The sequence below is a fragment of the Typopeltis vanoorti genome, chromosome 7 (genome assembly GCF_054136105.1).
Source record: "Typopeltis vanoorti isolate ZY-2024b chromosome 7, IOZ_Tvanoo_1.0, whole genome shotgun sequence".
In the NCBI taxonomy this organism is placed as follows: domain Eukaryota; kingdom Metazoa; phylum Arthropoda; class Arachnida; order Uropygi; family Thelyphonidae; genus Typopeltis; species Typopeltis vanoorti.
In genome coordinates this window covers 102,958,882-102,971,868 of record NC_143555.1, presented here as the reverse complement: position 1 = coordinate 102,971,868, position 12,987 = coordinate 102,958,882, and the positions used below count along the sequence as shown (strand labels likewise).

Here is a 12,987-nt window from a genome sequence, read left to right as displayed (position 1 = left end):
GAAGATGCTTGAGCTCCTCACGTCGTCGACGGGAATTGAGCCTAGGACACTCCTTTCCCAGGCATATGGATGTGAAGCGTTATCACACAAATATTTAGTATGCAGTGTATATAAGAACTTTTAACAAAGATGTGATCAATAATTTTAGATATATCAAATTAAGAGTTCGTGGCTTGTGACTTTCACTATTGTGAGAGCACAGGCATACAACAGCAAAAGTCACACACAAGTCTGAGACTGAAAAATTGTACACAAAATGTTTTCATGCACCCAAAGTCCAGCAAAAATTAAAGGGAACAGTGACTGGAGGAACTCGAGGTCAAAGAGTGTTAAATTTGATTATAGTGTCAGAGGGCATTTCAGTTAATGACGTAACTATTCTGCCTCAGGTTGGTGACAGTGATCATGTGGTACTCACTTGGGAAGTGTCTAAGTTTATGAATGTTCCATTCTGAAAAGGTTACATGCTGAACTACAAAGCAGGAAATTATGACCAACTGAGGAGTATACTGAGTTCAGTGGAATGGGATTGGTTGCTGGATGGGAAGAATATTTATAGTACATGGGAAGCATTTAAACAATAATTAAATGATGCAATATCAGAATGTGTCCTGAGAGTTCGAAGAATAAATAGGGTAGGAGTCAAATGGGTGTGTAATCTTATTAAGCAAGATTCATAAGAAAAGGATGATGTGGAAGGAATACCATGTGCATATTGTCTGTTATGAAAATTATAAGCAGCAGACTAGAATAGGCACAACTGTTGCATGGAAAGCAAAATCTGAATATGAAACAAAACTGGCTCTATCTGCTAAAGACAACCCACAAGAATTCTATCAATATTCTGCAAGTAAAAGAATGAATATGAAAGAATAACTCTTCTAAGTGCAGATGGCATGAGGGTAACAGATGCAGAAGAGGTTGTTCAACTAATCAGTGCCCATTTTGTTAAAAGCTATCAACCTCATGTAAGCAACATTGAGCTCACTGGATGAAGAAAATCAGGTGTATATGAGGACAAGGTATTAGAGCTGTTACACAAACTGAATAAGAATTCAGCAATAAGGACTGATTGGATATCAGCGCATGTGCTAAAAGAGTGTTCACATCCTTTCCGTTCTGGTGGAATCTTCTCTGTTCAGGGACTCATATTGTATTGGCTATTCCTTTGACTAGACTGTTTAATATGAGTTTCAGAACAGGGAAGATTCCACAAGAACGGAAAGAATGTATGGTAATTCCATTGCACAAGGGCAGTGCAAAGGCCATTGTATCCAACTATTAATGAAGTATCTCATGAGTGGTAGTGAGGATTCTGGAAAAATTAGTTACAGCTCTCATTCAGAAATAGGTTGACAGTGAATCTCTACTTTGCAATGAGTAACATGGGTTTACTAAGGGAAGGTCATGTTTTAGCAACTTGCTCACATTCTATAACAATGTTACCATTGAACTAGACAAGAGGAATGGATATACCATGATACTTTTGGATTTTTGCATTCCATTTTTGATTGGTGTACACATGCACACAGCTTAAAAGGAATATTGGTATAGTGCAGTATATGCAGATGACATTAACACTGTATCAAAACATAAAAAAACTAGCATAAGAGATAGGGATAAAAATTGTTATTGTACAGGTATCTTCATGGAGTCAAAATATTCATCATGCAAGATTCATTATTTACACAATACTATGATACCTCTCTCTTTAAATTCATTACTGAAGAAGCACTCACAGCCACATCTGGCAACCTATTCTACCCATTCACTACACTCCAAGCAAAAAATTTAGTCCTAACACTAGTGCTAATCACACTTTTACACAATCTCCATGGGTGACACCCCCTTGTTCTCTCCCCTCCTGCCATGTATGAAAAAAAAATTCCCCATACAATTCCATAAAACCTCCTCTAATAACTTATATGCTTCTATTATGTCTCCTCTTTTTTGCCTATCAGCTAGATTTTGAAACCAACAGACTTTCAATCTATTCTCACACAGAGCATTCCATGGACCTGCAACACACACTTTGTCACTTGCCTCTGGATCCTCTCCACTACTTCTTCATTGACATATAATCTGGATGACGAGCCAGATGTGACCTTATTAAAGCTCCATAAAGGGAAACAATAACTTCTCTATCCATGCTTTCTAGTGTGTTCTTCAACAACCGTGTAATCTGATGTGCTGTTTTGGTTACCTTCACAATATGTCCTCTAAATCAACTCCTTGTCCACAATCATTTCCCAAGTCCCTGGCCTCATCAGTTTCCTGCAGTTCAGTTCCATCAATAAAGTATACAGCCTGTGATCTCTTCCTTCCAAAGTTCACTGCCTTACATTTGGTCACATTAAACTGGGAGCCATTTATCTTTGCTCATACTGCTACTCTATTTATATCATCCTGTAGGCTACAATCATTTACCATTCCTCTTTCCAGTTTTGCATCAGAAGCAACCAACTGAATATTTCCCACTAAATCATTTCCTATATCACTGATGTACAAATGAAACAACAGAGGACATGTACTAAGTTCTATGGTTCACTACTACTGGTCACCTGTCTTGTCCTGGACTCAACTCCTCCTGTAATAACCACTCTTTGACATTTGTCCACCTCTGATCCAAATTACCTAATTACCAAATTTGGTAATTAGGTATCCTTCCTCTCCCCATTTGCTCCAATTTATGCAACACAGTTCTATGTGGAGCCTTTGCAAAGTCCAGTAGCATTACTGAGTGGCTATTTCCTTTATCCAACTCCATTGTTGCTTTATTATATAAAGTAAGCAATTAAGGCAAGACCTATCCTTCACAAAATCATGTTGTTCCTTAAGACCTGCCCTGAATTTTGTCTTTCATCAATTTCTCCAATACCCCAACCACCACTCCTAAGATACTAATTGGTCCAAAATTTGCTACTTCCATCCCGAAGTCTCCCTTATGCAGTGCAACTATTTTTCCCTCCTTCCACTCCACTGGCACCCTTGCAGTACTGAGGCCTAAATTAAATAGCCCAGCCAGAGGAGTTGATATTCCTTGGTGCATTCTTGTAATACAAAGGCCAAATTCCATTCAATCCCATGGGCATGTTAATATTGAGGTTCTGCATCATTCCAAGCACCTCCATTATCCCATCAGTCAATGTCACATTTGCCACTGTAACATCACCACCTAGATGGTACACTCCGTAAAATGATCACTCAATAACTCAATTATTTGGTTTGTATCTGTTACCTGTCCACCATGAACACTTTTTAAAGTCATTCCTCCTTTTACCTGCCACATAGTGAAAGAACTCCTTAGGATTCACCCAGCCTCATCAGGTCAACTTTCTCAGTCAGAAAGGATTGATTTAGTCAGAAGTGCCTTAGAAGCACAAAATATTACATATGAGAGCTCAAAAGTAATAGACTAATTTGGAGGAAAATTGTTGATAGAAGATTAATAATAATGTAAACTAAATCATGTAGTAGTGCTGTCATAGTAACCTAAACACTCCTTGAGGGTACATATCAGAAAATTGATGATGAATGGTCAGCTGCTTCCTGCCCATGTCCTGTACTGTTCATGCCGATCACTTTTTTTTTTTTTAATATTCTCTCCACAACTTTTTCTTTGTCTGCAAACTACTGATAATGATGCTATTCATACATCTAACTCCTACCTGATTTATCCTTCTGACTCTTGGTGTACAGTCCGAGACTTCTTTCTTCAAACACTTCTTAATGACCGCCCATGCACCACCACCATCTCTCACCTTGATATCAAATTCTTATGCCATGGCTACAAAATTAATCAACAAAGAAACCAAAGTAATGATCAATACCAGGCATAACCAGTGTAATGTAGGAGTAACAATCATTAACCAACCCATTATGATGGTGGAAATGCAGAATCAAATAAAGAGAGGTAATCAGACTTTGTATTCTCTTGTGTGAACTTAGTTCAAAAGATATTCACTGGAAGAATTCTTCTTCTTCTTCTGTAGCTTCTCCCACTTAAGTGGGGGGTCACTGTTGATAGTAAGTCTCCTACACATCTTCCTGTCACCACATCCAAGTTCTTCATCCTCAAGTCCTCTTCTTCATCTCTTCTTTGGCCGCCCACGCTTCTGCCTTCCTTGCACATCCATCTGCATGACCCTTCTTCCCACATATTCATCCTCCCTCCTCATCACATGCCCAAACGATCTCAACCTTGCCTCCTGTATTTTCGCTCCTAAGTTTGTAACTTTCACCGTTCCCCGAGATAGTCATTTCTCAGACGATCCTTTCTGGTCACACCGCACATCCACCTAAGCATTCTCATCTCTGCTACTTCCATCCTGCTGATGTTATTTTTCCTCAGGGCCACAGTTTCTATAGCATATGTCATAGCTGGTCTCACTATTGTCCTATAAATTTTGCCTTTCAGACTGACTGGCACCCTCTTATCGCATAACACTCCAGCCATCTCCCTCCAGTTCCTCCAACCCGCTTGCATCCTGCATCCCACTTCCTTCTCAACTCTTCCATCTTCTTTCACTGTTGAACCTAAGTATCTAAAGTCTCTCACCTTCCTGATGACATTTCCTTCCAGCTCCAGATCTGTCTCCTGTTTGCTACCCACTGTGCAACACATATACTCTGTCTTACTTCTGCTCAGTCTCATACCTCTCTCTTCCAGTACTTTTTTCCAACTTTCCAGTTTAGTTCCCGCTTCTTCTTTTGAATCTGCACACAGCAAGATGTCATCTGTATACAACATTTTCCAACATTGTCCATTCTCCAAAGAGTGGAGCATTTGATTTCAGCTTTTGAAAGGAAAATTCCTATAAAAATATTTGGCCCAGCAAATGATAATAATCTTTAGAGGATCACATACAACCATTGGTTATATCAACTTTACAAAGAATCCAAAACATCTAGTATAATTAAGTGCAAAAAGTTGCAGTTACAGGATATGTTTTCCATATGGCAAATGACAATATTATTAAGAAGACAATCATCATCATCATCAAATTCCTGCCATGTACCCTCAAGGGGGTGTACAGGATGTACAGGATATGATAGTACTACATGAAAAAAATTACATCATTACTAACTGCCTATCTACAATTTTCTTCCAAATCACTCTGTTACTTGTCAAGACTCCAACATTATCAGATCTTATATTTCTATCGTCTAAGGCACTTTGTACCGTATCAATCCACCTATATCTTGGTCTTCCTCTGGGTCGTTTTGCTGCCAACCTGGCAGAGAAAACTTGTTTTGCTAATCTTTCCTTGCCCATTCTGTTTAAGTGACCATACCACCTGAGATTAGCTCTGCTAACACATTCCTGGATGCTGACAATGTCAAGTTCTTTCCTAATATCCTCGTTTTTAATATGATATTGACATTGACGCCATCTGTTCATGCCTATAATCTTTCTCAGGACTCTCATATCTGTGGTCTCTAGTCTTTGGTCAGGTGTTTTACTTCTGACCCAGCTCTCAGATCCATAAGTTAAAACTGGTTTGAACACAATCTTGTATACAGCTAATTTAGTGTTCCGACTAATTTCTCTCTTATTCCATATGAATTTATTCACTTGACTTCCCACCACCAGCTTTGCTGATTATGTTGTCTATTTCTATATTTAATTTACCATCTTCACTAAAAATCGTACCTAAGTAGCTGAAATGTTTTACTTGTTCCACAGGTTCTCCATTCACAACACAGTTGACATTTTCAATGATTCTGCCTATTTTCATTGCCTTTGTCTTTTTATTGCTGATCTTTCTACCATATCTATTACAACAGCTATTCAATTTAGTCAGAGAATCTTGCAGACTTGTAGCGGATTTATTTAGAAGTATAACATCATCCGCATAAAGCAAAGAGCTGACATTAACATCTCCAATTTTGATATCATGTTTAATACCACTTTCCTTCATAATGTGATCCATATAGATAATGAATAACAGAGGGGATAATGTACATCCTTGTCTCACACCAAATTTAACATTAAACCATCTTCCTGTACTTCCTTCAGTTCTAACTGCTGACTTACAACTCAAACAAAGACTAAGTATTGCTTGATATAATGCCCCATTGACACCATATAACTGCAGCGTATTGAATAGCTTCTCTCTTGGCACCTTGTCATATGCCTTTTCCAAATCGACAAAACTTAAATACAGATCTTTGTTATATTCCCATGCTTTCTCAACTATTTGTCGTAAAGTGAAGATTTGATCCTGACAGCCTCTATTTGGCCTGAATCCAGTTTGTTCTTCACCAAGCTTTTCTTCCACAATTCTTCTCAACCGTTTCTCAAGTATACTTGCATAGATCTTGCCAGGAACACTCAGTAGGGAAATACCTCTGTAATTCTCACATTCAGTTTTATTTCCCTTTTTATAAATGGGTACTATGAGCGCTCTACTCCAATCATCGGGAATTCGTCCCTCTGTCCAGGCTTTCTGAACTATGCAGTGCAGCCACTGTAAGACTCTTATACCACCATACTTCAGCATTTCTGGTAGAATATCATCTACTCTAGCTGCCTTTCCACATTTCAAGCCTTTGATGGCTTTTTCTACTTCAAGTATGGATATGTATTCCTGACTGCATGCCTGGTCAGTGTTTTTTACCACTGTGCTCTCATCACTGCTTGTTTCATTAGCAGTTTTTCAAAGTAATTACTCCATACTTCAAGGATATCTTTTTCTCCCATTTTCATGTCACCTTTATCATCTCTAACTCCTTTTATAGCACTCTTTCCTCCATTCCTAAGCTTCAACAACCTCCAGAATATTTTGCCACCTTCTTGATATTTATTTTCTATATTCTTATCAAAGTCCACCCATGACTTTTGTTTAGCTAGTTTTACACAGTATTTAGCATTCTTGCATTTGTCTCTGTATTCTCTAAGAGCACAAGATGACTTATTTGACAGAAACTTTTGATATGCTTTCTTCTTTTCCTTCACTGCCTCTTTAACTTCCTGTGTCCACCAGGGAGTTCTGATTTTTTTTATCCTTGCAGACAACCTCACACATGCCTCTCTGGCAGAATCAATCAATGTTTTCTTCAGAGTTTGCCACTGAATCTCCAAGATTTGATTCCTGTTCTCAAACTCTTTCATTTTTTCTTCAATAATCTTTGTGTATTTTAGTCTACAGTTCACATCTGAGAGCTGCTCAACTTTTATTCGCTTCAAAACTTTCTTACATGTTATTCTTTTCAATATGAAATTCACTTTTATCCTGCTCAAGACTAAATAGTGATCACTTCCAATTTCAAATCCTCTGTACACTCTGGTGTCCTGCACCAGGGAAAAAACATCACTATCAACAATAACATAGTCAATGAGACTTTACTTATTCCTTGCCTCTTCTCTCCATGTGAATTTGTGCACATTTTTATGTTGGAACATGGTATTAGTAATAACCAGTCCATATCCTGAGCAGAAATCCAACAGATTATTATTATTATTATTATTAAACAAGACCTCATGGAGTCAAAGACTCATCTAGGAGGTCCTTTTATCTCACACACATCTCATCATACCGGGTCTTAAACACATTCAAACTCCTTGCAGACACCACACTCTCAGGCAAGGCATTCCAATCAGTCACAACTCTGCACGAAAAAAACCTGCCTCTCACTCCCCTACTCACACCCTCTTTATACAGTTTCCAGGGATGACCTCTGGTTCTCCCCTGATCTCCCACTATTCAACCAATCAGATATTTGCCATTATTATTAGCTTTGCTCTTTTCTCCAAATTTTCCCAAAATATTTTCTTATGTCTCACAATCATTTCCTACTCTGCTATTTAGATCCCCAACAAGGACCAACTTTTCCTTTTTCATTGTGTCAGTTGCTTTTTCTAAAGCCTCAAAAAATTCCTCCACTTCTACCTTAGTAGAACCTTCTGTGGGACCATAGGCACAAATAAGTCTCATTGTCCAGTTCCCCATTCTCATATTTGCCTACATTACTCTACTTGAGACTGACTGCCATTCAAGGATTAGCCTCATATTTTGTGTTGAATACTATGGCTACTCCTTCTTTTTCTTGATTGTCATTGCCTGAATATAACATTTTGTATTTATTGCTCAGAAAGATCTCACCAGTTTTTGGCTTTTTTGTTTCAGTCACCCCTATTATGTCGATCTGGTACTTATCTAATTCCTCAGCTAGCTCCATTTCTTTGCCATTCAGACTTCTTATGTTGATAGTACCAATCTTTAACTCTGGTGATGTTGAGTTGGGGTTTGTTTTCAGATTTGTGAAGACAAATTTTAAGAAGCCAATATATAGTAAAATTCTTGGTAAAAGACTAGGAAGAAAAACTAGAAAAAGATGGATGGACACTATCAGTCAAGATAGGAACATCATATTACAATGTCTAAACTGGGGAAGTAACATTGTGGACAAGCAACAAATCCAGGAGTCAAAGGATTGATTTGAGCTGTAGAGCAGAGCAATAAGAAGAAAAGATATATACTGTATATGTACTACTGAAAATGGCCTAAACATGATGGCTGAAATATGAAGTTTATTTTGTGAATAAATATTTATTCTCTATATATATATTAATTTAATCTGCAAGTAGTTTAGAATGAATGATTGTAAAGTAACATTTTTAAGAAAGGGTTATGAGACCTAATGTTGGAAATATAGTTCTCATGATTGCTAAGCCATATAGCTCTTATTATGCTAGAATGAATATGACTTTTCTTAGCATGTTTTCCTTTATGACCATAATGTGTGATTTATTTTTGGCCCTAAAAAAGTGCAAACAAAACAGCATTAATATTAGTTTGTTTACACTAGTTTTTTTCATATTTTTTTCAACAATTTCAACAATTTTTCAATGATTTTTTTTCTGGTTGCTGATTATGTTCAAATATCCTCTGTCATCAACAATTTGTACCTGAATTTCTTTAGCTTGTAATCTTCAAATTCATTTTTCATAAATGATTTCTTCCTACCACTCAAGATTCTATTAACTGGTCATGCATTTTGAATACACTACAAATTAAAAAGTGCCAAGGAATTAAAATATAATAAATTGCAAATACAGTAATTGAAAACTGAAATAGTTATAAAAGAAAGGTAAGTATTAAATGTGCTAAAAACCTTGCTATTGCACTTAAAACACATTTACAGAAATTGTGAATTACGTGCACAAAAAAAAAAAAAAATAAATAAATAAATAATAATAATAAAAATAATATATATATATATAACTGACATTGTTACTTCAAGACAAAAGGAAAATAATAATCTGCATGCATGATTTACTTTTACTGGGCATGATTAAAATTGTCAGATGTTATCATATGTTATTATCTACAAAACTAGGGAACTAGCTGTTATCACAGCTAGTTCCCTGGTTTTGTCATTACAGAATGTCAGGCATTATATATTGTTTATTAATAGTATAGACTCCCACAATACTCCAAATAAAATCAATATCCATCTTCTTATCCATATTGGCCAGTATAGATGGAGAAGTGATGTCAGTACTAAATGAGTTCATTGTAGCTAATTATTTGGACTGCTTAATCTGCTATTGTTATTATTATTATTAGACACCTCCAGGGAGTCCAAAGACTCATCGAGGGAGGGCACCTGATCAACAACTCCATCTCCACTACTCAATCCACCAGCTGACTGCAACTACACCAACACCATCTACCGCCGATCACCACCACTAATATTTCCAAAGACAATGACAAACATCCATGCCCATGGCAGGATTTGAACCTGCAGCCTTTTGGCAGGAGAGCGGATACAGTAACCACTTGGCCAGCCAGGCTGGCATTATCTGAGACCTGCCCCTTGTAAGATTCAAACCCACAGCCTATTGCTTGAAGAGCGTATGCTATCTACTTAGCCAACCAAGCTGGCAATGATGATAGACTGATAATATGCAATATGCTAGAATCGTATACCAGACTTTGTGGTGTCTAAAGCAGACCTCTTGTAATGAATCCATGATGCAATGGAGGTCCTGAATAATATCAAAATCTGTATCCAAAGGATACTGGCATTGAGCATGAAAAGTAAGAGAATTGATAGGAGCAAATATTTCAACTGGGGGAGAAGGAGACTGTGATACTGGATATCAAAAGATTATTGGGGAAAGCGAAAGATAATGTGGAAGGAAAGATGGTAAGCATTTCCTCTGAGTATAACAGTAATGAGTGGAGACAACAAAGTTTATGAAAGGTATGTTGGCAAAGCTCTGGAAGAAAAGGGCTCAGTTTGTGAACACAGTGAATTTGAGAGATAGATGGAACACTATGTGAGTGATGGCATATGAATGGATTTGGTGTGAGTCAACTAAACAGGATGTTTCTGGGGTGGAGATAATGACAGTAGTGAAAAAGAGATCTGAGGAAGTGGAGGTAATGTGTAAGAGCAGTAGAGTAAGGAAGGAGAGGCTGAACATGCTTGTGAATTGAGAGGATTGATTGTGTGTGTGTGTGTGTGCGCGCGCGCGTGTGTGTGAGAGAGAGAGAGAGAGGGAGGGAGGAAATTGAGAGAACAGGAATGCGAAATAGACAGGAAAATGGGGGAGGGAAGAGGAAAATAGGGATAGATATTGAGGCATAAGGAAGGCCAATGTTAGAAACAATGGTTGTGCATACAACGGCAGTCATCAAAATGAGGTGGCTCGGAATGCAATTTAATCTGGGGAAATTATGGGTTGGATAGTGATAGAGGAATAACTAAAAGCAGGTGTGGAATAATCGAACATAATAGTCAAAGCTGATAGATAGCATGGGCAGCACTGGTTATAGACCCAGAAATGAATTACAGTAGTTGTTTAAGAATGTTAGGAATATCAGAAATAATGGGGATGAAATGGTTGCACTGATCAAATTCAGAGCCTCTGCAGTTCATTTGGTAAAGATGAGCCTTTTGATTGAGAATACCCTGGTTCAAATCCCATTTATGACATGAGGAACCTTTATTGGGTCTTTTTAATCAAATAGTGAGTTAGCTGGCTTTATATAGAAGTATGAATGTTTTTTTCTCATGGAAAATAGGGTTTGTCATCTCTCAGAACAGACAAAACAGCCTATGAGCACACAGTTCATAGGCTGTTTTGACATACAAATTGCATTCCTCTAAGGGTATTTTATGAACACACAGTTCATAAAATACCCTTAGAGGAATGACAAGCTGGCTGCATTAAATTGCCTAAAGTGTCTAATAGTGGAATAAACCTGTCTTACATAAATGAGAAATGGATAGAAAAACTAACAGTGATGACTATAAAAGGAACAACTATTTCTTTAGCTTTATTTCTATCATGTTACAAGCAGTGGGTACAAATCCCACTGTAGCATGGCTCTTTGTAAATGTCAATTCAAGTTTTACATTTTATTAGATTATATTCGATTATTAATTATTTTATATTAGATTATTTTGCAACTTCAAGGAGAGGTCCATTTTATTAGATTTCCTCTCAAAACTTTCAGATATGATAGTTATCTTTGACACTGTGTCTATTTCTGAGACAGTGTCAAAGATTTATTTAAATTTATTATTGCTAATGGATATTTAACATGGAAAGATAAATTTTGCATGTGAGTCAAAGGAACTTCAATGAAGTACCACTATCTCCAAATCTGGCAAACTTTTATTAAGAAAATTTTAATATAATACCATGCCTTTGGCTAGATCATGTGGATGACATATTTGCTATTTGGAAGAATGCCAACAATAAGAAATACAGTATAATCCTTTCTACATACAATTAATGATAATGAATTTTACTTTATCCTAGTATATTTTACTTTATCCTAGTATATTTATCCTAGTACAGAAAATCTTAGAATTGAAATGCTACACATTTCTAGCAATCAAGGCATTATCCTGCAACAAGTTTTGTCTTTCAACAGAAATATCATATTTACAGACCCTAACTATGAAATGCATCATGTCATAGAATGCAACAATGCCAGCAAGTACACATACTTTCATGAAATTGTTTATTTTAATCCATAGCTATCATATTATTTTCTAGCATATTATTACTATTACTATTATTATGGACAACTTCAAGGAGTCCCTAGACTCAACGAGGGAGGTCCTGAACATCACGTTCATCAACTATTCAACATTCACACAGTATCTATCATACTTTGCCTTGAACTCATTCACAGTCATAGCACCCACAACAGACTCTGGCAACTTATTCCACTCATTCACCACTCTAAAAGTAAAAAACCTAGCTCTAACACCCTTACTACCCACACTTTTGCCCAGCTTCCATGGATGGCACCTAGTCCTCCCACCAATAGTCCTATTCTCAAAAATATCCTCTGAATTAATCCTATAGAAACCCTTTAGTAATTTTAATGTCTCAATCATTTACCCCCCCACCTTTTCAACTATCAACCAAATTCTGCAACCCACAAATCTTCAACCTGTTCTCATAAGGTTCATTTCATAGACCTGCTATCATCTTGGCCACTCACCTCTGGATCCTCTCCACCTCGAAGAAATCCAGGTGACCAAATCTGGGCATAGTAGTCTAGATGGGGGTTTTATCAAGGCTCGATACAGAGGAACAATAACTTGCTTGTCTCTGCTCGTCAATGTATTTTTCAGCAGCCAAGTGATTTGATGAGCTGATTTAGCCACTTTTGCAATGTGCCCCCTAAACTTCAACTCCCTATCTTTTATCTCCTTTAAGTATTTTATCTCCTTTCAAATCTTTTGTTCCTGCCACGACTATCATTTCTTTCACCCTCTACTTTTGCACTCTAATACTCTCACACATACATCCTTAATTTTCGCACCCAGTAAGTACGATTTCGTCAAACTCTCATCTAATACACCTCTTATTAACGAGTTACCATACAATACTCGTTCCTTCATTTTTCTTACACTCCTAATCGTACGCTTATTTTTCTTTTCACACACTTGCTTCTTTCCATTAGCTGATGCACTCAATTGCAAAGAGTTTTGCAATCGCTCCAGCTTCGCCCT

The 12,987-nt window shown here is 37.1% G+C and overlaps 1 protein-coding gene across 3 annotated transcripts in view; it reads right to left on the bottom strand.

The window, feature by feature from the left end:
- LOC150104923 (uncharacterized) overlaps nt 1-12,987 on the bottom strand; it is a 431,839-nt gene that overhangs the window by 384,589 nt on the left and 34,263 nt on the right. For all 3 annotated transcript variants that reach the window (XM_090395426.1, XM_090395427.1, XM_090395428.1), the window contains exon 2: nt 8,912-9,009. The gene's annotated coding sequence lies outside the window, so the exon portion shown is untranslated. The remainder of the gene's footprint in view (nt 1-8,911; nt 9,010-12,987) is intronic.